At 41.4% G+C, this 25013-nt stretch overlaps 1 protein-coding gene across 1 annotated transcript in view; it reads left to right on the top strand.

Moving 5' to 3' along the window:
• LOC111870658 (protein CBFA2T1) overlaps window positions 1-25013 on the top strand; it is a 657082-nt gene that overhangs the window by 249193 nt on the left and 382876 nt on the right. The gene's annotated exons all lie outside the window — the stretch shown is intronic.

The following is a 25013-nucleotide window of genomic DNA, read 5'->3' as shown; positions in this document are numbered from 1 at the left end:
CAGTCGCACTATGGCTCTGGGATTAGCTCAGCCTCTAACAGAAATGAGTACCGCGGATCTTCCTGGGGGTAAAGGGCGGCCGGTGCGTAAGACTGACCTCACTGCCATCTGTGAGCCGATTTTCTAGAAAATGCGGGAGCCTCGACGGCTCACAATCCTATGGGCCTCAACGGTTTGTTATAGGGATAGATTCACCTTTTACTTCACGACCACCACCACCACCACCACCACTACTACTACTACTACTACTACTACTACTACTACTTTTTTCCTTTCGCTCTGCAACCCCAATTTGGGCCGTAGCCTACCTCCAGGACATTCTCCGTTTCATTTCGGTTTACTGGATCTTAGACAAACGGTAGGACTCCCTGGGTGGGTGACTAGCTTGTCGCAAGGCCTCTACCTATACACAAGCACAGAAACACACTAAACATCCATGCCCTAAGTGGGATCCGAACCCACGATCCCGGTTTCAGAGCGAATGAAGACAGTGCATGTCTTAGACCGCTCGGCTACCGTGACCGGTTCTACTACTGATACGTACTATGGAGAACCTATAGAGAACACATATTTTCCTGTTGCAGCTAGGTTGCGTTTCAGACAGTTACTTGCAATTAGAGTAATGATTTTTATAACTACATTGCCTTATATATTATTCATTTTGTATACAAACATGACATTATTATTCCAGTAAATATTGGTTCCTGTATTCGCACTAACAATCCACTCCTACAACTTCTACCGACTACTACTACTACTACCATTTCTCATGCGTCTACTATTACTACTACCCTACTACTACCATTTCTACTACTTCTACAATTACTAATACCCTACTACCAGTACTACTATTACTACCCGACTACTGCTACTACGATTACTACTACCCTAGTACCACTACTATTACTACCGACTAAGACTACTGCTACTGCTACTACTACTACTACTACTACTACTACTACTACTACTGATGCTCCTGTTAATGCTGGAAAAATAGTCGTGTATTGCTTTGGATTGCATGAAAACTTAAGATGCCAAGTTGGAATCCGGTCTTCGCATTATATTCTTATTGTGTTGTTTCCTGTGTAGGTAGAGGCATTGCGGTCGGGTGAGTCCATGTCGAAGTCCTAACAAAAGGATTTTTAGTTCAAGGGTTAACTGTGAACCGAAAGAGGCCAAAGGACCAAATTGCAGAAAAATTAAGAAGTTGGAGGAAGTTTGTGGTTCAAAATGGATTGACACCAGGAAATATCAGCCAAACGGAGAGATGACACAGCAAACACCAGCACCAGTTTCTTAACACAATCGAGACATAAGAAAGGTCATCAATGAATCTGTGGAACTCGTGCATTCCTTGACATTTATTGACTTTATCAAATATTCAAGAAGCACTAAATGAAGGGAACGTATAACATGCATGCAGACTGTTGGACGATGCTGTCAGTAACCAGGACTATACAGCGCTGAATGATTCGATGTCGGAGAGTTGTGGAAGCAAGCTGACAGTGTCTCAGTGTTTGCCTGGAGGTGCTGAGGGGAAAGCACAGTCGGCGTCCAGTATGTCTCGACCATGACCGCTTGAGCCAACCTGCTCAGTGATGATGGTGATGCTGACGATTATGAAAATGATAAGATTGTGACTTGTAGAACCGTTTCTGGGCAACGACTCAGTAAACATTTTCCCGCAGTAATGAATACGCCAACAAAAATCGGATAACTTGCGTTGCTATGCATCGCTCTCTAAGTACAGCAATAGAGGAAGATGTGTTTTCTGTTAGTTCACATATATCTACTGCTGGGCAACGGATATGTTTTCTATGGATCCGCCTCGAGACTATATAAGTGACACAGAACGGAATTAAATCAGAATGAGGGTGAGAGCGAGAAAAGAGCGAGTCTTTGGAAGTCACTGATAGTGAGCGTTGGCATTGGTTGTGATTAAGACAGGTTGTGAAAGAAGGCTTCAGTAAATCCAATCATCCAATGCAGAACACACTATTATTGGTTACGGAGCCATAAACAGGCGACAGTAAGTTGCTCAAAGAATATAAGATAATGCCATAGCTCATGTCATTAATCGCTGACTTCTCAGCTGAGTCTCTAGTGACGTCATGTGAGATTCATAGTGGACAGCGTGACACTGCAGGAGATTTCTCCCCCGGATGTTTTCGGTCGTTTCCCTGCTGACAGTAATTCGACCCACGTTCCATACTCTCCGAGGTGTGCAAGAGCCCTAGCCAGGCAGCACAGTATTACCTCCTCGGCCTGTGATTTGGGGACTGATTTTGTGACCCGATATTTGGCTGGTTGCAAATTAAGAAAGTTAAGTTTTTAAGAAGGCTGTCAACTTTACTACAAAGGTACCCTTTGGGCATGTTCTTGAAAGCAAAATTTACATTGTATTGGAGCTGAACATGGTCACGGAATAATAAATCACAAAGTATTGAACTTTATCCTCCAAGACAGAGAAAATGCTGATATATCCTGCGAAATCATAAGAATATTTAGCGAACTTGATACAGCAGTATGGTGACAACGTTATACTCACATTTCTTCTGTAGTTGAGAAGACACAGGAAATGAGACACAAAATCAGAATTCAGACTCTACTGACTACTCTAGTCGGAAAAGGTATGGCAAAATAGATGACTTCCCCAAATGAATTCTGGTATTGTGGTTCCAAATCCTGACCCAAAAATTTTGTACCATATAAAATTACAGTCTTATGTATTCAGTTCTGGCCATGATAAGCCATTTGTTCCCTTCTATATTTTCTCCTTGTTGTTCTTGTAATGCGAAAAAATGAAATATTAGTAAATTCATTACAATTAAATAACATAATTATTTTAAGTTTTATAATAAATACGATCTGTATTCACGTATGAACACAAAAAAGGAAGGCTCATAAGTTTTAGCTGCCATTTTTCTTGTTAGCGTACAGTCAAAATCGGTGTATTTCGTGCATTTTATCGAAAGGAGGTGAAAACGTGAGGTTCTCTGTTACGTTTGCCACACGTGTAATGTAAACTCAGACACACAGCAGTACATGTACGCATCCAGAGTACTGCAATTTGGTCCGCTTCTGCACATGGCAGTACAAAAATCAGTTGTTATGCATACGGATTCTGTTGCGCAAACAGATCCATGGACTGACGAAATATCTGTGATTTCTCACATATCATAACGTATAATTGCACACGCGCGTGTGTGAAATAAATTAATAAATATAAGACACTGCTTCTTCTTCTTCTTCTATTATCCCTGTCGCTTCCGTTTGGAGCACAGACTATCCGTGAGACGTTTCGTTTTACTTCAGCTTCGTAATCGAAGACAGTCGGTAGGACTCCTTGGGAGGGAGCTCAGCCCGTCGCAAAGCCGCTACCTAACACAGACCCAGGATAAACAAGAAACAGACATCCATGCCTTGAGTGGGATTCTAACCCACGCTCCTATTGTTTGAGACATTTCATGCCTTCGCCTTCGATGCCCCTGTGATCGGCCTAAGATATTTAAGCATTAATTGTAGTTACTTATGGAAGGGATCCTCGAGATAGTAACAGTCACTGAGCTGGAAATATTAGAATTTCGGTATATTGATTTTGTTAGTATAGTTAATCCAAGAAGGTTGTGATGGATTGAACATGTAGTTAGAGCTGAAAAGCAACACGTGCTTCATTTTGACGATGAAATCTCTTCTAAGCGGAACCTGTAATACCGAGAAAGTATTAGGAAAATATAATAATCGATTTTAGAGAAGAAATTTGAAAGGGAGGTGTTTTCATCAAATTTTATCAGGATCGCACCCACTGGCTGTGCTCTACTTGCTGCTTACGTTGCCAGAGAGTCTGTAATTCGCAGTGAAGTTCTCTCTATTAAGAACCATAAAACAAATCACATTTGTATGTGAATATCTACATACTCTCGCGTAAGGGAGTGACCATAAGTGGGACTTTTGGATTGGATATTGCATTTATTGATAAGGTACGGATGGTAATAACAAATAACTGTAACAGTCTCACGGAAATTACACACTACAAATATCAATACTTCTACAGAACACATAAAATCATCTCTGTCTTCACTCGGCTTTTCCTGGTAATGAATTTTAACAATGGAAATTCTTTAGCTTCTGTGCTGACTGTACCGATTGTGTCTTCTCGTCACAGACTCCCTTACAATGTTCTCAGTGTTTCAACTAACTCCCAGGCTGGCGGCTATTTCACACCAACCTCCTTGTGTTCTCCTCATGGACTGTCTTCAAACTGAAAACTTGTTGCTCCAAACCGTCCCGATTATAACATGTCGGCACGAACCGCACAGAAAACACTGTTCGTCTGTTGCTGTTCAGTTGTTGCTTATTAAAAGTCACCTGCCTAAAAACGGACGTCGATTCGTTGTTTGTTTCGCGGCCGTTGCTTAGAAACGGTTTTTGTTTCAAAGCTGTCCGCTAAGAACGGCTGTTTCTCTGGCTCCACAGTTCTAGATTTGGGCAAATGTGCCCCAATACAAATAAATTTCATTTTATATGATTTAATTGTAAACAGTATTCGGATATAATCCTGTGGAACATATGAAGTCACGCCCACTCCACGCTAGTCTTCCTTACATAAGCAAGACTAAAGAGAAGGTAGCATGTGTTTCAGAAACATATTCGGTGATCGTAACTAGAGATAAAATCAAGGGAACGTACATCCTTGTTTAGACTGTCCGGCTCGACATGGGTGTCGGATGGGTTGCATAACAGCGTGGTGTGAGTGTGCGCAGCTGTGCTTGCTCATAGCGGTGGCGGTAGGCCGAGAGCCCAGGTGTATTGTCTGGATGCGAACCACACGACGGGAGCGCTAATCCGGCTCAGAACCCCACCCCACCCCCTCGCACCCCTCTCTCTAAACATTTTCTGTCAGCTCTTTCTGCTCAGCTGGCCTCCAAAAGAATATCCACGAAATATAGCTTCCACTGCTTAGTAGCAAAAGGATACGCAGGTCTGCACCGGGATTATTCGCAACGAGTCATGACATAGCGGAGTATTAAACTGCGTGACGTCATGAAGATTATGATTGCAGATGCAGTGAGCGTAAATTTGTCTGCTCCTCAAGATCCCTTAAAATAACGAAATTTTCGATTTTGACTGCGCCTATCATGCGTGTTCAGTGTTTAATTATCTACTTAACGATGACGTATCAGCGATATAGATCATATAGCGTATTATTTTAAAATGTAGTACAGTTCAACATGGACTCTGCAGCACAAGATCAGAACTACAAAAGAATCTGNAGCAATTTTTTTAAAAATTTAACTTTCTCCAGATTGAAGAAAGCAGTCTTCTGGGATTCGGCACCGTGTATATGTGGTGTTAACCGACGTTTCGGAGGAACGTATCGCCTCCATCTTCAGGGTAGAAGAAAAAATATAAGAAATCTGCAAGCGAAGAGACCGTGAGAACCGGTAAAAGCAGACACCCCTCCGAAACGTCGGTTAACACCACATATACACGGTGCCGAATCCCAGAAGACTGCTTTCTTCAATCTGGAGAAAGTTAAATTTTTAAAAAAATTGCTGCTCCTCAGCTCAGAGAGTTCCATCTGTCTTTCTTCTATATAAAACCCAAAGCATTGTTTATTTCTACAACGGACGTCACGACGTTCGTTAGAACGGGAGCATTTTGTGCGCTCGTGTAGCCCCAGCCTAAGACTCGCTCCATTCTCGTTCACATTCTGCGTTGTACTCCTTGTGCTCTTCTGTACTCCTACAGCTGCCAGCCTCGGAAATCGATGGGTAACGGGCCAATAAATACCTCTCGGAGAAAGATTCTTGGTAAACAGCCCATTGTTAGGTAGCGGGCCAATCAACATGCATTATAGGACAACAGAAGAAAAGCATTTTCTGTGGGGTAAGTGCCGAGGACCGTTACACCATTAGTCGTATAGAAATATTTGCATCAGCTTCTGTACAGAAATTGTTATGGTGTTTCACCGCTGTCACCACTGGTAAGAAACGGAGCCAACTCGTTTACATCGGCACCCGAGCTACCTTGAGCGGCCAGAATTGAACCGCTCCTTCACTGCGTCTGTCTACCGCACTGCTTCCCGTCAACTCGATGGCGGTCTTGGCGTCTCAAAATGATCAGTACGGAGTGTGAGTTATTCCAAGGAAGTCTGTGTTCGAGAAAGGGGCAGGGAATAGTGTCTGATCAGTATGGAGTGTGGGTTATTCCAAGGATATATGAGTTCGAGCCATGTTAAGTGGGTCCCTGTCACCACGGAATGGCGCGTCCTCAGGTTGCGGATGGAGGAGACGCCCTCCAGTTTTGGAGGGAAGCTGTGAATATACTGAATAAGCAGTCGCGGACAGCCGACAAGGGGTGGCCCTCCAGCTTGGGGGTTGCGCGTGGGGCTAACAACTCCTCACCGTAAAAAATCATTATGTTACGAAAATGAACACAAAGCCTCGGACCTGGACTGATTCCTTTCATAAACGACCTAAGCTAGTGAAAATGGATATGAGATTTGGCACTTGGAATGTACGAAGTTTGTATAGGGCAGGTTCGCTCAGGGCAGTGGCAGAAGAAATCTTAAAATATAAGTTATATTTAGCGGGAGTACAGGAGGTCAGATGGGATGGAGGTGGCATCGCACCAGCAGGAGACAATACATTTTTCTATGGAAAGGGGAATGAAAATAATGAATCAGGTACAGGTTTTTTCGTACATAAGAGAATCGTATCAGCAGTTAAGAGGGTAGAATTAATTAGTGATAGGATATCATATATAATACTAAAAGGTCGCCGGTGTGATATCATTGATATGAATGTTCACCCTCCAACAGAAGATATAAATTGATGACAAAAAGGATAGATTCTATTAAGAACTAGAATATATATTTGATAAATTCCCGAAGTACCGTATGAAAATTTTGTTAGGAGATTTCAATGCCAAAGTAGGGAGGGAAGACATTTTCAAACCAACGATTGGGAATGAGAGTTTGCATGAAATTAGTAATGATAATGGAGTTAGAGTAGTAAACTTTGCCACATAAAAAATCTTACTGTCAGAAGTACAATGTTCCCACATCGTAACATCCATAAATTTAGTTGGACATCTCCTGATGGGAAGATACACAATCAAATAGACCATATTTTGATAGATAGGCGACAGCACTCAAGTACACTTGATGTCCGATCATTCAGGGCAGCAGATGGTGATACTGACCACTACCTGGTGGTGGCAAAGGTTAGGGAAAGACTGGCAGTGAGCAAACAAACAACACAGAGTTCATATGAAGAGGCTCAATCTCAAGAAATTAAATGAGGTAGAGGGTAAGGAGCAGTATTGCGTTGAAATCCCAAATGTATTCGCGGCTTTGGAAAACTTGGACACCGAGGTGGATGTTTATAAAACTTGGGATACTGTTAGATAGAATATAAAAATGTCTGCCAAAGAGAGTCTAGGTTATTATGAACCGACGAAGCATAAGCCATGTTTCGATGAAGGATGCTCAAAATTACTAGACCACAGAAAACAAGCCAAATTGCAATGGTTACACGATCCAAGCGAAATAAATAGGGATAATTTGAACAATATAAGACGTGAAATCAGCAGGCATTTCAGGAACAAAAAGAGGGAATATCTGAAAGACAAAATTGATGAGCTTGCAATGAACAGTAGAACAAGGACATTAAAGTCCTGTACAGAGGAATAAATGACTTTATGAGGGGTTACTAACCCAGAAGTAACTTAGTGAAGGATGAGAATGATGATCTGCTTGCAGATTCCCACAACATTTTGAATAGGTGGAGGAACTACTGCTCTCAGTTATTGAATGTACATAGGGTCAGTGATGTTAGGCAGACAGAAATCGATACAGCTGAGCCGTAAATACCTGATCCTAGACCTTTTGAGGTTGAAAGTGCTATTGCAAAATTGAATCTGTATAAATCGCCAGGCAGTGATCAAATTCCGGCAGAACTTATTCAAGCAGGAGGCAAAATATTACATTCTAAGATACACAAGCTAATTACTTCTATTTGGCATAAGGAAAAACTGCCTGATCAGTGGAAGGAGTCTATTATTGTACCAGTTCACAAGAAGGGTGATAAAACTGACTGTAGCAATTATCGAGGGATATCACTGCTATCAACTTCATATAAAATTTTGTCCAATATTCTTCTTTCAATGTTAAGTCCATACATAGATGAAATTATTGAGATCATCGGTGTGGGTTTTGACGTAACAGATCAGCTACAGATCAGATCTTTTGCATTCGTCAGATATTGGGGGAAAAATTGGACAATACATCAGCTATTCATAGACTTCAAGAAAGCCTATTATTCAGTTAGGAGGGAAGTATTGTACAATATTCTGATAGAGTTTGGGATACCCATGAAACTAGTTAGGTTGATTAAAATGTGTTTAAACGAAACGTAAAGTAAAGTCCGTGTAAGTAAACATTTGTCTGATAAATTTCCTATCCAGAATGGTCTAAAACAAGGAGATGCTTTATCGCCATTCCTTTTCAATTTTGCCTTAGAATATGCAATTAGGAAGGTCCAGGAAGACCAGGTGGGACTGAAATTAAACGGGACACATCAGCTGTTGGTCTGTGTCGATGATGTGAATCTACTGGGTGATAATGTAGATGCCATAAAGAAAAACACTCAAACTTTATTGACGCCAGTATGGAGGTTGGTCTAGAAGTAAACACAGAGAAAACTAAGTATATGTTACTGTCTGGTCACCAAAATGCAGGGAAATATCATGACATAAAAATAGGAAACAGATGTTTTGAAAATGTGAAACAGTTCATATATTTGGGAACAACGATAACAGATCGAAACCTGATTCAGGAGGAAATTAAGAGGCGATTGAACTCGGGTAATGCTTGCTACCATTCAGTCCAGAAACGTTTGACTTCTCGTCTGTTGTCCAAAAATATAAAAATTAGAATATACAAAACTCTAATTTGGCTGTGGTTCTGTATGAGTGTGAAAGTTGGTCTCTGATATTACGGGAGGAACATAGACTGAGGGTGTTTGAGAACAGGGTGTTGAGGAGAATATTTAGACCGAAGAGAGATGAAGTGACACGAGGTTGGAGAAAACTGAATAATGAGGAGCTTCATAACTTGTACTTGTAGAATGATCAAGTCAAGGCGGATGAAATTGGCAGGTCATTTAGCACGAATGGGGGAGACGAGGAATGCGTATAGGATATTTGTGGGAAAGCCAGAAGGAAAGAGACCACAGGGAAGACCAAGGCGTAGGTGGGTGGACAATATTAAAATGGATCTTAGAGGGATAGGATTGGATGGTATGGATTGGATTAATCTGGATCAGGGGAAAACCAGTGGAGGGCTCTTGTGAACACTGCGATGAACCTTCGGGTTTCATAAAATGCTGGGAAATTCTTGAGTAGCTGCAGAATGTGCGGCTCCTCAAGAAGGGCTCAGCTCCATGAGTAAGTAAATAAGTAAATGTCTGTGTTCGAGAAAGGGGTAGGGAATAGTGTCTAACAATGCATAATGTTACAATATCTGAGAGGGCATCCATTGTTAGACACAGGCTTGTTAAAACGCGTTTCCGACACAGCACATACCGAGACGTCTATTGTCGGACAACGGCTCAATAAGCGTTGTCCCAGCAACAACCAATAGCTATAGATAAAGTCAACAATGAAAACACGTTCCCGATACAACGCAGACAACCGTTATGGAAACGAAACCCTTGAAGAAGGTGTTTTATAGTCCGTCCGGCTGTAGAAGGTAAGAGACCATACCAGCTCAGTGGCGAACGGAGCAGAGCTGAGATCAGAGGAGAAACCAGCTTAGCCAAAGACCAGAAGACGAAACTTGAGAGACGGCGGACTAGTCAGGTCGCATCGTCTGGAAAACACTATCTCAGAGCGATTGTAGTTGTAATTCTAAACGAGTTATCCAATAAACAGCTTCATGTAAACCGGAATCCACAATTATTTGTCACGTAACCCCGGACACGTGAAAACATTTTTGCTGTCACCACATGGAATACTATTGTCTCCTCAGGTATTGGTTCAAGGAATAGACTCATAGGATCATATAAATGGTTCCTCTTCGTCATCTGGTTTGAAGGATTAAGCCCTTTGGCCTATTCCCACCATAATTAATGTGGAACTGTGGATCTTATCGACAGTCGGTAAGACTGCTTAGTCTGGTGATCAGCCCTGTCGAAAAATGGCTACCTACGTACGAAAACACAGAAGAAAGACAGATAGACATCCATTCCTCGAGTGGGATTCCAACCCGTGATTCCGGATGTCTGAGCGGGCGAATGCGTTTCATGCCTTAGACCGCGCGGTCACTGTAACGGGTTGCATGTTCATTATTTTGCACTAATTACACTGTCTACTCACCTTACGTGAGTTACACGTTTAAGCCACCTGTGCACGGTGAAGCTATCATCCTGTCTGTACCTATCGCTCGGTTGGGCCTGCTAATCGGTGAAGGGGCGGAGCGGGGAGGGGAGGCACACTGTTAATCTGTTCGTATTATGTGGTTCCACTTACTTAGATTGGTGAAGATCGGAGCCAGGAAGAGATCCCATGGAGTCGGTAGAATTTCACTGCTACTCATTCCTAACTTTGCCTAACTCAACACATTACAAAGATTTCACACATACTGCACAGTCAAGAAGGGTCCACAAATGAACGATACGTTTACAGACGGGCATAACACCATATTTGATATTTTAATTAAAATATACATACGCCTCTCCCTCCTCACCAACGTCCACAGTACTATCCCCCCACCTCATACAAAGCCGTGCAGACAGAACCGGTCCAGCACAGTAATAACACCACCATCACCACGAGGACCTGTACTCGTATATATACACAACCTCAAAAGTGAATGTGTAAGCACACGTACTCAGTACTACGTCACCTAAAAATTTCTCTTAATGTTGTAGTAACTCTCACACACACACAATATAAATTGTTGCAGCCAAGTCCACGTATAGACTACCTGGGAGGGATGTTCAGAATACAGATAATAGGAAGGTCAGAAACAAACACGACTTAGGTACTGAGGAAAGACCCCAGCATGCAGTTACCCCACGTCACAAGTATCACTACCACAGTGGAACAACAAGACAACACATATACGGATATGCAGCAGTCACAGAGTCATAAATGAGACTTAGAATATTAGTTAGAAATATTTCAATTGCTATTTAATTCTAATTTTACTTTTAACTTCTATCTTTTATATGTCAAGTTTTTATATATATCTGAACCACATTTAACTTAAAGTGTATTTGTTAATATAGAAATTGAGACAAACACAATATGAATTCATATTGATCAATGACGCAATTTGAGAACAAGTACCAGAATTCTTGAACGCCAACAGATGCCCCAAGAAAAGGATCGAAACAATTAGTGTTACCACAAACAGCTAGTAAAACAACGACATAAAGATGGGAAAGATATGTTTTGAAAATGTGGCACAATTCAGATATTTGTGAATGACGATAACAAATCCAAACCTGATTGAGGAGGAAATTAAGAGATTGAACTCGGGTAATGCTTGCTACCATTCAGTCCAGAACCTTTTGTCTTCTCGTCTGCTGTCCAAAAACATAAAAATTAGAATATAAAAAACTACAGTTTTGCCTTTCGTTCTGTATAGGTGTGAAACTTGGTCTCTGAGATTGAGGGAGGGATATGATCTGAGGGTGTTTGAGAACAGGGTGTTGAGGAGAATATTTGGACCGAAGAGAGATGAAGTGACAAGAGTTTGGAGAAAACTGCATAATGACGAGCTTCATAACTTGTACTCTTCTCCAAGTATAATTAGAATGATCAAGTCAAGGAGGATGAGGTGGGGAGAGCATGTAGCACGAAAGCTGGAGACGAGGAATTTATATAGTATATTGGTAGGAAAGCCAGAAGGAAATAGATCACTGGGAAGACCAAGGCGTAGGGGGGTGGACAATATTAATATGGATGTTAGAGTGATAGGATGGGATGGTATGGATCGGATTGATCTGGATCAGGATAGAATCCGGTGGAGGGCTCTTGTGAACACGGTAATGAACCTTCGGGTTCCATAAAATGCTGGGAAATCCTTCAGTAGCTGCAGAATTGGCGGCTCCTCAAGAAGGGCTCAACTCCATGAGTAAGTAAGACTGTCCCATTATATATCTTTCTTGCGTTAGAATGTTCACGGCTTCAGCCGTGTAGTGTTCAACAGCGAATACTCAGAACTTTGCTGAGGCTTCGGAAAGCGAGTTCTGCAGGCGGCGGTCCTCACTTCTTCTGATGGAGATTCCCCATTCAACAGCTGTGGCCTACTTGCCAAACTTCTCAGAAGGAGTTACGTACTGCTAGGCCGTACAATAGCTCAGGTGGTTAGTCGTAGTGTTCCCACCGACGCGGCCTTAGTTCGATCCCAGGTTATAACATGCGGGATTTGTGGTGGACAATGTAGCACTGGAGCACGTTTGCTCCTAGTACTTAGATTTCCCCTGCTAATTCTCATTTCAGCCAGTGCTCAGCGCTCAACATCATCTATCATCTGGGGCTGGTACAATAGGTCAAATAGTGGCTGACATACCAAGTGGACGCTGTAGAGAAAGGGTCTCCAAACTAAGGTCCGCGAAAGAATTGTGCAGAAATGCGCCAATTGAACTAATTTTCCAATGAGTACTGGTAAAAAAAATACTTGTTCATAGATTTCAAATTCATTAATTAAGATTGTGTTTAAAATATATTGATATTCCATATTATGTTCATATTAATATTATTCACAATTTTACTAATTTTGGACCGTATACTGCGCCGTATTTCTTCGTACTTGTTCGGCCTCGATCGGCAGTGTCACTTCGTGGCAATGTAGGTAGCGCGAGCAGTTCGTTACTAGCCGTCTTGTGCACAGGACTTCCTGCAGTGGTGCAGTGTAATTGTAACAGATCATCATCACCTCAATTTATTCAGATTTTAAGAATGCAAAAAGAGTTCCATCATTCACATTAATTGTTCTATTAAAATTTGTGATGAAAATATGAGCATTTGCTGCTACTGTCTGTTGTCATTAATATACGATAATTTATTCTCACGTACTTTGTATATAGTTTATGAAATTCTGTGCTTTCAATAAATCTCATATACCTAGAGTTATTAATTTCCCATTTTATCCGGCCCGTTGAAAGTGCTGAATTACCTAATGTTGCCCGCGTTTCGAAAAGTTTGGAGACCCCTGCTGTAGAGTAACCCGTTGAGGTACTATGCTACATACTGGAAGGTCGCGAGTTCGATTTCCCATTAGGTCATTTGATTTTTCGATTGCCCTAATAGTTCCAGCCGCACCATGGCCCTAGGGTCGACTCACCCTCTAACAGAGAAGAGTAACAGGAATCTTCCTGCGGGGTAAAGGGCGGCCGGCTCGGAAGGACAACAACCTCATCGCCAACTTTGAGCCGATGGGCTAGAAAATGTTGGAGTCTCGACATCTCAAAGCTGTGGGCCCCTATGGCCTGTTGCAGTGATAGATTTTTTAAATCTTTTATCTGTATGGAAGTGTCTGCATCAGTTTCTGTATAGACCTATTCTTACCGAAATATTTGCATCATTGTCTCTATAGAGATTTTTGACCATTTACGCTGTAAAAATATTTGCACCCACGACTGCACACCAGTGCTTGTACTAATGTCTGAATGCAATTTGCATCAATATGTGTGCATAAATTTATATATAGAAATCTCTGTGTCAGTATTTGTTTGGAAATAGTAGCACCGGTATCTGCAGAGAAATTTTTGCTCTAATATCAGTATACATATATCTGCATAACAGGCTTTGCCCCCATGTCTATACGGAAACATTTGCCCCAGTATCTATGTAGAACCGCTTGCATCAATAGCTGTATAAAAATTATACCAGAATCTGTATATAGATATTATATATAAAAGCATTTACGCCAATATCTGCATAGACCCATTTGCACCAGTATATGTATTCGTACAGACACATTTGCACCAGTATCTGCATAGAAATCATACAAAAATTTTTACATCAACATGTGCCCTCAGTGATCAGACGTGTTATGCAAACCTTCCTCAGGATTCATCTGCAGTGTACCGTTTACTCTGTTGCTCATTGTGCGAATGTAAATGCTTACGTGTCTCTATGGATGATTCTGTCCCTAATATCATTTTAAAATAGCCTATGTATTATTTTTACAAAGCTAATCCGTAAGTTTGATACTAAGGAGGGCTTTCGAAAACTCATAAAATATTTAACACATCTCTCAGCCACTTATTTTAATCAGGGGACTAAAAAGAAAGTAAGTGGGAACACTTAACTACATGTTATACACAAGCAAAGGCATTGCAGGTATTTCTCAGGTTTACAGTTCTGTTCAGTTGATACAAATACACAAAGACTTCAGTGACGTGAGATGCTGTGTTTATGCACGATGCTGGACTAACTAATGAGGCAATGAAGTAACCCTCTGGTACCAGAACCCCAATATTCGGCACCTGTAGTAACGAAGGTCACAGACTCGATCCTGAGCCACTTCCATCCGCTCCAAGCCACATATCCCCATTCTCCAAGTTTCGTCTTCTTTTCTTTCCGGTATTCGAAGTGGCTGTTTTCCATATTAAAATTCTGTATAATATTTTTGTGTCCAGGCCTTTAGGTTCTTCTTTCATAATTTGGCGTAACGCATATTCAGAATTCTGTAATGCCGTAAAGTGACGGAACAAGGAGCCATATCCCATTCAAGCGCACATGCAGACATACACCGTTGAACATTCCGCCTAATGACAGCGAACTTCGTGTTGACGTCGTGGGAACAGTGACCCCCGTGCGCTTCGGACGTTCACACGGGTACGGCCCCTCTAAGCTAGGCCTGCAACATGTACAGCAGCTCGCTCACTCGCCCCGCCGACACTTCAATCTGCGATGTTTGTTTTGCCTAGGAACGCGAATCTAATGGCACGATTCATGAAATGCAAATACTCCGTTGAGACTCACCTCGACCCTTTTTGATTTCCCAGAGGAGTGGTCCACAGTAACGTCATATCAAGGATCTAGGTTCATGTCTTTACTTCTCTGCTGGGTTCTTCAGTTTAGCACTGCAGTTTTGCGACTCAGGATGCTAACATCAAGAGAGAGAAGGCGTTGTGAATCTCAGAGTGAGAGAAAGAGGTGGTATGAGACGCAGGAAGATAATTTTAAGTTACTTACTTATGGAGCTGAGCCCTTCACGAGAAGAAGCCAAATCTGCAGCTACTCAAGAATTTCCCAGAATTTTATGGAACACGAAGGTTCATTACCGTGTTCAAAAGAGCCCTCCACTGGTCCCTATCCTGAGCCAGAGCAATCCAATTCATACCATTCTATCTATCTAAGATTCATTTTAATATTGTACACCCACCCACTCCTTGGTCTTCCCAGTGGTCTCTTTCCTTCTGGCTTTCACACCAATATTCTATATGCATTTAGGTGGGTCCCTTGTCACCACGGCATGGCGCGTCCTGAGGTGGCGGATGGAGGAGATGCCGTCCAGATTCGGAAGGAAGCTGCGAATATACTGAATAATCAGTCGTGGACAGCCGACAAGGGGTGGTCCTCCAGGTTGGGGATTGGGCGTGGGGCTAACAACTCCTCACTGTGAAAACTAAGCTTTTTACGAAAATTCTCAAGATAATTTTAACTAAGAAACGAATTAAGACATAGATCATTTATAGAACCGGAAGGCACAATGCTCTACCGATTCCGAAGGCAGACCTTGAAAAGTAAGAGAGCAGGAGAGTTGAGATTACAACAATCAGGGGCATAATGTAGAAGGAGAAATAAGAACAAGAAAGAAATAAGAAATTAAATGTATACATAACTTTCAACAAAATATGTACAGAAAGGCCATTTGAAATCAACTTTAAGCAGAAAATGTTAATATACGATATATTTTACATATTCTGAGTCCAGAAATAGCCATTTCTTATAACAAGAAATACACCTACAGCTTAGAATAGAATTATTTATAATAAAGATGTTAAGAGGTTTGCTAAATAGACAGATCTAATTCATGCGTAGTAGGCTATAACATTTTTGTTATTTAATTTACAGACGTTGAAACTTAGTATGCCACCTGAGGCGTCACAACATAGTGCTTCCTTCATAAGTCCGTTCCATCAATAACACCAACACTGCAGCCTCTCAAATTGTTAAAGCAGTGACCTTAATATTATTTGAATGCCTGAACTGAAAGCCATGACACCTGGTACATATGTCATGCCACCTGAGGCCATAAGAACTGCAAAATCCATAAATTCTCCCATTACTGGTACCAACATTACAGCTTCTTAAATTGTATTATTTTGTCGACTTCATTACGCATGCGCACTGTAGATTATTTGTCTGCTTGTCATAACAAATACTCAGATTGTAGAGAGGGACAAGGAGGCGACTACAGCGTCCCAGAATAGACATAACGTTTCGGAAATTCGTCATATTTGCATCTTCAGTGGGGAACGTATTCAGAGGGGCCCGTTAAGAGACAGCGCATCTCAGCGGATATCAAATGCAAAGATGCAAAGGCGCTGATATCTCCAGTAAATGAAATTTGCTTGCTGGGGAGCTTCAGAAAATGATCGCATCAATAGATGAACACGGTCATTCTAGCTTGCTCTTCTATCTTATGTGCGGCTTATGAAGTGACCATTGTATGCACGCATCTTTGTCTGTATGCCCCTCTTTCAAATTTCGAGCCGATTTTCACGAAAATTGTATGATGCACATTTTTCATTAGAGGACACACGAACTTCACACTTTAATAATTTCCTGCGGTCATTAATGAAAATGTGGCAGACGCACGAACTTGTGAGGTGGGTGCGATACTTAATAGAGGATGGTGAAATATGGGTCAATAGTTAAAGAAAATTATTTCTAGGATGTAGAGAGTGATGGCTGCACGAATTCTGTATGTGGCTGAGAACTACAAAATATTTTAAGTGAGGCCAATGGAAACTACACGGTAACAGTACTTACAGACTGTGTATGCAATTGCTTCCAGAAAGCAAAATACAGCAGCAGCAACAACACTTACAACAGTACGTTACATTTAGAATTACAAGCAATGAACATTTCACTGGACTGGAATTTTGTCTTATGGCCATCTGGACAAGAGTCCACAGCACTGTAGCTCATAAGTTAAATCCAGTTCCGATGTTGGATTATGAATGTAAATAAATGAGACATTAATAATAGATTATTTGCAGCATTAGAAGCCTGCCCTGGGAACATGTGCGTTACTAATTCAACCCGGAGGACAATGCTGTTATTTTGTTTTGGAATTAATTGTTAGATATTAGCAAAATAATTGCCGCTTCAAAATGAAAGTGTCGGTAGGAAAGCCCAGAAAATGATTTAAGCTTTGCATAAAGTGGGGTTTCTGGTGCGATGATATGGATACAAGCTGATTTCCATTAACTTCACTGCAGGCAGCCAAAACCAAGTTTCATCAACATTTGTTAGGTATGTTTAAGGGCAGGTTTCGAGGGAGTTTGGAATGTAAGCATTATTTTAGGTTGTTCATCTGAACTTTTTTAAGCGATTCGTATTAGTGCAGGATGGCTACTGTATCCAGATGGGCTGTTTTCAAAGAATGGCGAAAAACGATTTTCTGGTTGTCACTACAGTTCAGACTTTTTTTAAAAAAGAGTACGTAAATAAATATTTTTCCATAATGCTCATAAAATATTTAATTTTTTATATACAGACATTTTTAATTATGTACACATAAAAGTAATATTTTTTTCAGCACTGTGTAAATACAGACATTTTTCATAATGGAAATTTGGAACAAATTTCGTTAATATGCATATACATACATTTCCTATTATGCATATAGTGCAACAATTTTCGCAACATGTGCATATTTTGACATTTTCTACAACGTTTACATAAAGATGTTTTCTATACTGTGCATAGAACAACTGGAAATTGAATCTTGAAATTTGTCAGTAAGGGCGTTCTTTACCTCAGCATTAGTCAGTACTTCATCAGTTATTCCAGCACTTTCATTGTGTCAGTCAAGTTTCATGTTCATTTTCCTGGATAAGTTCTCAGTTTTTATTGGTTTTGAGAACCGTTTTTCTGAGACCAGAAGGCTAATGAAGTTTCAGTGTTATTTCTAAAGAAAAAAAAGAAAAGAAAAGAATTCCGAAAGCGGGATTTTTTTTTCCATATCTTACAACATAATGCGAATATGAAAGTCTTTTGTAAAATATTGTAACGTGGTTGGCCAGATCGTTGCAAGGTAATGGATCGGTAAACACGATACGCGCATGCAACAGCAGAACAAGCTGTGTTTTCAGTGTGTCCGTCTCTGGAGGAGGAACAGGAGCGGCGATTCCACACAGCAACACTAGGTGGTCGTCACGTGACATGTTTCCTGCGTCGCCTTCACCTTATGCGATGATGTCACAAAGCAACACTGGGTAAGGGTCACATGATATGTGTTTACTGTTGGTCGATGCAGGTCCCTTGGCTATATAAGTGAGTGACAGAATTCTCGGTAGGAGACAACCACGGAAAGTTCGTCAACCTGTGAAGATTTAAAATGCGATTAGAATACTTTACTCATTTGCAATATTAAGAGTGATTTCAAGCGCTAGTTCCTATGCTTTAATTGCACTGCTAGGAGAGGACTGTACTGTACAACAGTGAAATATAAAGTATGTAAATCAGCGAAAACGTTGTACTACCTGCATTTAAGTGTGATTAAGAGAGGTGGTAACCAAAGTGCTAATAAATCCAATCATTCCAACTAGAACCCGTCATTTCGTCATGCGTACAACCCTACACGTGACAATATATAAGATACCTACATTTTAAAGGTTCTGAGAAAGTATAATGCATTTAGGACTTGTTGATTTCTATCTAGACTTTGACCATCTCGTGGTATTTCACAGAGAACCAAAGAACTGTTTCATTTCCCAAGTGAAGATGAAGGAAATGCTTGCTGGCTGCTTTACTATGGATTCTTGCTTGGTTTAATCATAAACCCTGATTATGGAAGCAATATATTCTTCCGAAATGTCAGTTGACTTTCAGCGGACTACACAGCGTTATATCCCAGGAAACAGAACTCTTCATAAGGGAAACAGATCTAGTTTCCAAGGCATAATCTTTCCGTTGGGAACACAACGCAATGGCGAAATGCAGGAAGTCAGCTGTACTCAGTGTAGTGTGCCAGCGTTAGTGCTCTTTAGAGTTGCTCAGTAAGTGTCTCTCCACCTTTTCACTTGAGGGCGGAGAAGGATTATATGTTCGAAATGTTGTGTTATGTTCTGAATTCAAGACGATGGAGAAAACCCCGAACCACAGCGGTGTTAAAAGTTTATGGAGTCTTAACTTGGGACCCTACAGTCTCCCTGTATACTAATCTGCCTCAAGTTATATAGCTTGTATCAAAATGCCTTTTTTATAGTTGGTAATTTTATTTTAAAACGAGAGAAGTACTTATAAGTTGAGGTTAAATGGCAGACCTGATTCACCCAAGCGACTGGAAAGTGTTAGTTCAATATTCCATTTTTATGCGGGGTCTAAATTGGAAATGCCATATGAATCCATCGACGGAGAGCGCAGCTGATTCTAGTCACGGAAACATTGAATTTGCAGTTGCGATCTTCCCGCAAGGCGCTGAGCTGTGTAACATCATCTCTGCAGTGTACAATTGTGAACAGTAGTATTGCTGTTACTGCAGAGTAGCATGCACAGTGTATTGCATTAGATAGAAGGACAGGTTTGGTGCTTTCTTTTCTGACCAGGAGAGACTGTTACAAGCACTGCATTGTAAGGAATGTTCACCTGAACCGTAGAACAATTTGTCTTGAACCTCCTCTCATTCCATTTCCACAGTGACATGCCAGTCAAATCAAACGTCGCGCAGTTAATGAAACTGATCGGTAGAAAAGAATGGGTAATGTGACCCAAATATGAAGTAAAGCAGGCCGCGCCATAGCTCAAGCGGTTAGTCGCTGGCTTCCCACCGTGGTGGTCCGGGTTCGATCCCGGGTCTGGTCAAGTGGGATTTATGGTGGACAAAGTGGCGCTGGGGCAGGTTTTCTCCGAGTACTTCGGTTTCCCCTACCAATCTTCATTCCACCAATCGCTCCACAATCACCATCACCTATCATCTGAGACTGGTACAATAGGCCAGAAGTGGCCGCAGTACAAGGGACTTAGTCCCACCCCACTAGCTATAAAAAAGAAAACTTTCGACAAAATATATTGTAGCGCATTTGTCTACTGAAGACACCGTTTGGATTGGTAATTGGGTTTATTAACCACTTAGTTACACACTCGTTTAATTTATCCTCAAATTACAGCGCTATCTCTGATTTACATACACTTCAGTTTACCGTTGCACACGCACTAGGGTTCTCTGTCTTCGACTAGTCGTCTCCTAGCAACGGATCTCCACACAGAAGCTGTTACTTCAAATAACCCCAAATAGTACACATAAGATCTTCATATTACACCTCCGGTATCACTGCACCGTCACACACATAAATTCTTCTGAATCACACTTGATATCCTCACAGGCGCCCTTCCGTATTCCTGGGTCCACTTCGCTTGCTTCCGCCACTCTCCCATCGGTGGATCGGTCTCGTCGTGGCGCCTCGACTTGGACAGAGCGGAAAACGCAGCTAGCATCCCACCGCTGCGGCCAGCGTTCGATCGCGGGTCTGGTCAAATGGGATTTGTGGTGGACAAAGTGGCGCGGGGACGGGATTTCTCCGAGTACTTCGGTTTCCCCTGCCAATCTTCATTCCACCAAATTCTCCATCATCATAATCATCCGGGGCAGGCTACAAAAGGCCAATCAGTAGCCGCCGTGCCGAGTGGACCCAGTTGGACTCTACCCCCCACTAAGCGAATTAAAACAAAAAATACAACATGGATCCTATACAAAACACAAGCGTCAAACAACTTATAAATGCTATGTGACAAAGTAGGAATAGTGGAACAACAAGAGGCTCACTAAACACATTCCCGCAGCAACATGCACACGCATAAAGAATTCTAGTGCGGGCATGCGGATAGCAAAGTGCTCTCGTAAGCTTCCTTTAACTTTTAGAAACAAGGAAAGAAGGATAATGACCGAAAATAACCTATATTAGTTTTGTCCTGCATGTCCGTCCGTCCAAAACTGACTGTTCATATCCGCCTGACCTGTAATAAATGTTGTCGAGCCAGTTTGATGCAGTATCGTTCATTTCAATGGCCACTTCGCTTAAGCGCCTAAATAGCCTCTTATTTACATTACTTAGGCTTGCTGACGGATCATGATATGCGGCTATTTGATATATCACTAATTGTAACTTTAATTGGCATTGATTTGCTTTAGGCCATTCTGTGGGGGCTTACCTGAATGCGTGTGCATATCTATTGATATGTCTTTAACAAGTTGTAATTAAACTCGATATTCGGGCACGAGTATTATTGTGTACACGTATCGCTCTCTTTAATTTATTTGCAGGATCATTTTACTTAATGACCTGAAAATTTTTACTCATATGTTTTGATTCAATTGACAGATTTGGGCGACACAAGGCCCTTAATTAACACGAGTATTATAATCCTTTTCGCTTGGTCGGTATAGTTCGCTTGCGGATTAAAGGCCACGGAGTTTAGTTTAGTTTTTATTATCATCCTTTATCCACTTATTTAATTTAATACCCAATTCCCTTGAGGGAATTATTCACATTTATTTTTTTTTTATTTGCTTCATTCTGGTCCGTCACACTAACAATATTACAAATGATAAAACAATTCCGTCAAGTGTGACTCTTGTAGCTTTTACTACTTCACTTCTTAGCACCCTAACAAACAACAAAGCACGCTACGAACAAACATAGGACGACAACAAGAACTACCTTCCCAAGAGGGACAGGCGGCACAAGTTTGGCCCCGTCAAGAAAAGAGAAAGGACAAGGGACACGAACCAATTCGGTTAAAGAATTTTAACTTAAATAACAAAAAGTTAAAAAAAAACTTTAATGCATCAAGGACAGTTGCTGTAGCTGTAAGAAATTTGGATTTTGTATAAAGTGTATATTACAAATATTGTATCTTTATATATTTTAAAAATCAAAACACCCAATGTAGTAGTAGTTTCTAAAAGTATTGATGTTCCCTCTGATGATGGTCTGTAGGGACTGAAACATGTAAGGGTGATAAGAAGTGAAGTAGTGAAAGCTTCAACAGTCACACTGGACGGAATTGTTTTATCATTTGTAATTCATAATTATCTTTGTCTTTTGTCAAATTACAGTCAAACTCGGTATGTGTACTTATACTTAGTAAGGGTGAAAGTAAAGTTGCATCTGTGTTTGATTAATTAAGCATTATCCAATGAAGATATGAGGGAGTGGAGTTATGGCTCCACCTTTCTTGACTTTGGTAGTAGATGGAGGTGAGTTGCCAGTTGCACTCCCCTGCCGCTTTCCTCCCGGTGAAAGAGCACAGGTACCCACTGGATAGGAGACTGGGTTGGCCCCAGAGCCGGTCTGGACACTGCGGAAGGGAAAAATCTTGCACTGCCGCGAATCAAACTCGGTCCACAGTCCTTCGCCATCCCAACTTCTGCTGCATTGTATGAGAACTACTTTATATTCTGAAGGATGGTATATTACGCTGAAAATGTATTGCTGAATTCCTATAGCTCATGCATTGTCTAGTACTCCGAATAGTAGAGAATACAGAAGCTTGGTAGCACCAAAATAATTACATTGTGCAGTCTTGTTTAATTTGATCCGTTTTAAAGCCACTTTAAGTAGGGATCTGAAAGACTTATGTTTACCTGTGGAGTCCTTTGGCAAAGTTTTATAATTCATGCCTACGTGATGCGTTGACGAAACTTATCCACTCGGTGAAGCTTTTCAACAAAGCAGAACATGGCGCAGCAAGAGGACTGTTAAAGTAAATAACAAATGTAAAAACGAAATTAAAATGACAAGAAAAAGAATTGGTACAAAAACAAACCTAACAGTTAACCCAAATTCCATATAGTTACGATGTTTATTGGGGTTGAAGGGTCCCGATAGCATAAGCAACATCTGAAATTTCATTGTGAAGCGTCTGAAAATTCAGCACAAACCACGTGACCCGAATCGGATACGTACTCACTTCTTTCTGACTAATAATCAGTTTTGTCGTGATGGAGCGTACGTGCGTTAGGTCACTGTGGTCTAGGAGTCCTCCTCATAAACCACGGATTAGTTTTACAGTCAGTTTTATAGGGCCCCGGGATGAATGGCATAACTGATAACCAAAGAAGTTTCAGAAATGACGGAATTTATTTTTGTTTGCAGACAGGAGAAATTATAGTAAAGTGAACGTATGTTTGTCAGGGTTCATATGAACGTACTTGCGTCAGCGGAGGCCATAAACAGAAAATTGTAGTAACCGGGTTCACTTTTCAAAGTAGAAAACTGGTAACGTTCTTCAGTTCGTGATGAGAGGAAGACTACCGTATTATGGGTTGTGACGCCGTTTAATCGGTTTCGGAGGAACGTGCTTCTTCCATTTTATGGTTAGATGGTGGAGGCAGAATTTCCCTCCGACTTGTCAGTAAATATCCACCAGACTACATGGCATCACATTCCAGAGGGCAGTAATCTTCATTTCCATGGCCTTGAGAGCTTCAAACGTCACATGATGATGTCATAATAACCATATTACCGTAACAGAAATTCGCAGCGGTCTCCGTAGTCTAGGGGTAACGTTCCCACCTCATGACTCAAGGTACGCGGGTTCAAACCCGGCGGAGGTTGTGGAATTTTTAAGGGCGGAAAAATTCAGGGAACAAGTCCTCCGGGAGGGACTTTAAGCCGTGGGTCCCGTGTCGTAGCTTTGCGGCACGTAAAAGAACCTCATGTCCCAAGGGGACCTCTGAGCGAAATTGAGGACATTTCCCGCCCAACAGTAGTCTCTAACGCCTCTGGTAGATGGGGGAAGCATCGAGATACCGCTGAGCCAGTAGAGGCCGAACTCGCTGGCTGAGTCGGGACTGATGGCATGCACCAGTACACGTAGGGAATAGAGACTGGTAGAATATCACAGGGGGACGCACAATGGACCAATATTTGGTCTAAGTGCGTGGGGAAACCCACCCTCTCCAATAACAACAACAACAACAACAACAACAGTAGTTCGCAACATGCCGCGTAATCGCTAAGATACGTGTATTCCACAGCAGTAGCAAGCGATTCGAGTACTTGCTTTTTAGACATCAGTTGCAAATAAACGTATAAGACGCAAAGCGTGTGTATTTACGTACGAGGGATATTCGGAAAGTAAAGATACAAGTTCAGTAAATGTGCAAGGGTTTTTTTTTTCAGAACTGTCAGCACTGCCGTGTGCGATAGGAACTGTAAGAAAAGGCAGAGTTCACCGGCCACAGTCAGGGCAACGTTGTGCTCGCAATGCGTGTTTAAAATGGCCGTGTCAATTCAAAACCCGCCGAATGTGAGGTTCGTGCGGTAATTCGATTTCTTCACGCGAAAGGAGAAACTGCTCCTGAAATTCATCGCCAACTTGTTCATGTTTACGGCGAAGATGTTATGAACAGGCAAAACGTAGCAAAATGGTGTCGTGAATTTGAAGCAGGAAGAAGTGATGTTCATAATGAAATAAGGAGTGGAAAGCTATCCATTGCCACTGATGAAATAATTAAAAAACTGATGAAAACATTCGTGCCGACAGACGTTTAATCATCGATGAACTTCATCGACAATGTCCAGAAGTGTCAAGAACTGTTCTCCGTGTTTAAGAGAGCAGGCGGGAGATTTCTACGACGCTGGAACAAAAACACTTTTTTCCCAGGCTCACTAAGTGCATTGCGATCCGTGGTGACTTTGTTGAAAAGTAAGTAAAATTGTGTTATAAAGGTGCTACAAGTGAATCGCTCCAAAAAATATATACAAATATTTTCTTGACTTTGTATCTTTAGCTTCCGGATATACATCATAAAT

The sequence above is a fragment of the Cryptotermes secundus genome, unplaced genomic scaffold, assembly GCF_002891405.2.
Source record: "Cryptotermes secundus unplaced genomic scaffold, Csec_1.0 scaffold652, whole genome shotgun sequence".
Taxonomy (NCBI): Eukaryota; Metazoa; Arthropoda; class Insecta; order Blattodea; family Kalotermitidae; genus Cryptotermes; species Cryptotermes secundus.
Note: the sequence above shows the minus strand (reverse complement) of the source record. Positions and strands in the feature narration are given on the sequence as shown.